The sequence below is a fragment of the Macadamia integrifolia genome, chromosome 6 (assembly GCF_013358625.1).
Source record: "Macadamia integrifolia cultivar HAES 741 chromosome 6, SCU_Mint_v3, whole genome shotgun sequence".
Taxonomy (NCBI): domain Eukaryota; kingdom Viridiplantae; phylum Streptophyta; class Magnoliopsida; order Proteales; family Proteaceae; genus Macadamia; species Macadamia integrifolia.
In genome coordinates, this window is record NC_056562.1 from 17,307,260 (window position 1) to 17,310,567 (window position 3,308).

A 3,308-nucleotide genomic window follows, 5' to 3' on the forward strand; every position below is an offset into this window, starting at 1 on the left:
AGGTCGGCCAGGAGAGTTTCTTGTGCAAGAGGAGAGAGAAAAAGGAGGAAAAAAGGGAGAAAAAATAGGAAAGAAAAAAAAATAGAAAAAAGGAAATCAAAATCGTGGTAGATCTCCTCTCCAATGATTCTCACTCTTCTCTCCCCTCCACCTCATCACACAAATTCAGCCAAGAGATTGAGCACAAAAGAGAAGAAAAAAAATAGGAAAAGAGGCAAGAAATAAGAAAAATACCCTTCTTCCTATTTTCTCTCCTTGCTCTTCCCCTCCACCTCATCAAATTCGTCCAAGGGGATCCAACCTTTGACGTCTTCCTCTCTCTCTCCTATTTCCCATAAAAGGGAGTTCCCCAAACCCTAAAGGGTTGTCCTCTTTTTCTCTCTTTTTCTCTAATTTTTAGTTGTGCTCTCTTTCTGGTTCATGTTATTCAAGTTATTCAAAGGTGTAATAATTTTAATTTCTAGTTCTAGGCTTAGTTCTAGGTGACAAGAACAAGCTGTGGAGCATCTCTTTCAAGTTCAAGTTTTTCTCTTCATGATTTGTTTTCTCCAGGCCTAGAAATTCCAGATTTGATTTAGTTCAGATATGATTTTTAGGGCTGGTAGTATCTCAAATCGATGAAGTTTTTAGTTCAAGGATTGAAGTTCAAGTAAGTAGGCTCTTTCATAAGTCTTCTCACCCCCCTCTCATTCCCTCTTCTTGCTACCCTTTTAGTCTTAAATTAGGTTTTAAATTTTTAGTTTTACATTATTACTCTCCCTTTCCCCCAAGTTCATGGCTAGATTATGCGTTGGCTTTGTCCCTCTCTAGCTATGGAACCATCCTTTTATTTTGATTATTTATATTGCATCCCTTCCCCTAAAGCCAAGTAGAAAAGCCCTTGTAAGAGTACTCTCTGGTTAAGTAGGGAAGCTCATATTATCTATGGTGCATCCCTCGGGCTAAGTAGAGATACCTACTTTTGTGCCTCTCTCTAGCTTTTTTCTCTTTTTATTTTATTTATTTACTTTTCAACACTTTTTATTTTAGCACTTTTACTTTCAGTTATTTGCTTTTTAATTGCATGATTTGAGTATTAAATTCCTAGATGATGAATGGTTAGGGTTAGAAGTGAATGGTTAGGTCATTCAATTTTTAATTTCAATTCCAATTTCCAATTTTCCTAGATGTGTTGGTTAGGACACTTTTAGATACATTTGTGTTAGGATGGTAGTTAGAAGTACATCACCATAATCAATCGTTATACTTTCGCATTATTAAAAGAAGCCAAAAATAAAGTGGCTGCTCTCCTTGTGTTCGACCCATTAGCTAAACTGATTCATACACTTGTGGTTACTTTTAAAATTCAAACAAGTTTTTGGTGCCATTTTCGGGGAGAAAGTTCCATGTTATTTTTTGCTCTCTTTTGGTAAATCGGAGTGCTTTGTTTGCTTTTTTCTATTTTTCCTTTTCTTTTATTGAATTCCTGAGAAGAACAACTTGCAATAATAGTTGTATCGATGGAGGTAGCCAAGCCTCACAATATGATAAAGATAGGTTTCACCCTGTAGCAGTACCTTAGGAATTGAATGAGCAACCCCAGATCCCTGCTGATAAGCTCACATAAAAAAAATCAGAAAAAAGTTTTCAAAAAAACATTTTCTTTTGTGCTTGTGGTTTGTTTTATTCTAGTTGTGGGTAGTTTTCTATTGCATGAGTTCTAGGTGGATACGTAATACTAAGAATCGGTTAGAAAGAAGAGATCCAACAAGTAGTGACCCTATACCTATACTCTCATCAAAACCTTTCATTATAGGAGACCTAGACTAATAGCAAAACCCTCCATCTAAATCTCTGAAAGATAGGTTCTACCTTGCTAGAGCAGCCCAACCTTTTTGCATAGTTCTACCACAAGCCCAGGGCAATAATTTTGAGTTCAAATCTCAATACATCACTATGTTGTCCCACTTCCATGGGCTGACCTCTGAGGATGCATACCTATTTCTAAGGGAATTTGAAGAGGTATGTGTTCTAATTAAGATCCAACAGCTTTCTGATGATGCTATTAAGCTTAGGTTCATCATGTTTGCATTGAAAGACCAAGCTAAGAAGTGGTTGCATAGGTTACCCACAAATTCCATAACCTCATGGGAATAGTTCACAGTTGTCTTCCTTAAGAAGTTTTTCCCAACTCACAAGACCAATAAGCTTAGAAGTGATATCTTTCAGTTTAGGCAAAAGCCTAGTGAGTCTTTTTCCAATCTTATAGAGAGATTCAAGGATCTACTCCAAGAATGCCCTCACCATGGCCTAGACTAATGGCATTTATGTCAGATAATTTATGATGGTATTGATTATTCAACTGAACAAATGATAGATTCTATGTTCCCTAGGGATTCACATCCTTTACAGATGAAAGAAAGGCATGTAAATTCTTACTTGACTTATTTGACAAAACCCGTGAGTGGGAGTCAACCCAAGAGAGTGAAAGAACCATAGGAGGAAAATGATATTTTATGAATAGGTTAGTATCCAAAGAAGCCCACCTGAATAGCCTAATCAAAAGGATTAAGGCTATTGTTCCTAGAGAGCCATCATTGGTCAATTTGGTTAAGATGTGCCATTGGTTCCAGTCCCTTGGATGTGTTATGGAAGAATGCCTTAACACCTCTGGGGGCACTTCCAATGAAAGTGTGAATGCCTTATATCAGAATAATCCATATAGTAACACTTACAATCCAGGATGGAGAAATCACCCAAATTTCTCCTGGAACCAGGGCAATGAAGCAAGACCTTCCAATTTCCATAATCAAAGTCAATCTGGACCAAAGGCCTCTCTTTGCACAACAACCTTTTTCCCTAAATACTTTTCCTAGGCCAAATGTAGGACCTCAAGCTAGTTTCCTTAGGCCCCCTCTCCTATCATCTTATCAGCAACCCCCTGGGTTTACCAACACTGAAGAGGCAAGTAAAGTAAGTGATTTGGAAAAGAATATGACTCTCATGACAAACCATCAAAATCTTACAAGAGAACTCACCCAAGTTGTCTCAATTTTACGTGAGAGGGAGAAAGGAACGTTGCCTTGTCAACCAAAGCCTAACCCTAGGCATCATCAGCCTATTAGTTCACAAGCAGCAACTAATGCACCACTGAATGTAGTACAAGGTCAGACCTAAAAAAGGCCCTCCAACTAATGTAATGTCATTTATGCCATTAGGAGTTGTAGAGAGTACCAACAGAGTGTTCCAAATTTTTCCCATCTATTACTCCTATTAACTCTCCTTCTGTTGAGGACACAAGTGTGCCTTTTGTTTTAAGTTCGTCTGAT

General features: G+C 37.7%; 1 non-coding gene across 1 annotated transcript; it reads right to left on the bottom strand.

The window, feature by feature from the left end:
* Positions 1-2,184: 2,184 nt before the first annotated feature.
* Positions 2,185-2,291, bottom strand: LOC122082911. The gene has a single exon (XR_006141451.1). It is a non-coding gene; the product is annotated as a small nucleolar RNA R71 (small nucleolar RNA).
* Between the last annotated feature and the right edge of the window lie 1,017 nt (positions 2,292-3,308).